The following is a 310-nucleotide window of genomic DNA, read 5'->3' on the forward strand; positions in this document are numbered from 1 at the left end:
GAGCCAGCCAATGCGTTTGTACGGCGCGGTTGCGAGATGCAGTGTGGCACGGCGTGAGCGGTTGCACCAGATTCGTTGATATGGTGAAGCGCGCGGGCGCGCCAGCCAATCGTGATACGCGGTGTGGTCGGGATCCGCGGCGCGGTAATTAGGATCGAGCGCTTCCCCGATGCAATGGGGACCGCATGACACTGGCGAGGGTCTACGACCCCAAGGGTGGAGAACACTCCACCCTTGAACGTGTCGCAGGCCCGCGGTGTGCCGGTAGAGGTGCGGGACCGGAAATGGTGAGAGCTGGAGATGCAGGCAG

The sequence above is a fragment of the Mycetomoellerius zeteki genome, unplaced genomic scaffold (assembly GCF_001594055.1).
Source record: "Mycetomoellerius zeteki isolate Tzet28-1 unplaced genomic scaffold, Tzet1.0 scaffold732, whole genome shotgun sequence".
Taxonomy (NCBI): Eukaryota; Metazoa; Arthropoda; class Insecta; order Hymenoptera; family Formicidae; genus Mycetomoellerius; species Mycetomoellerius zeteki.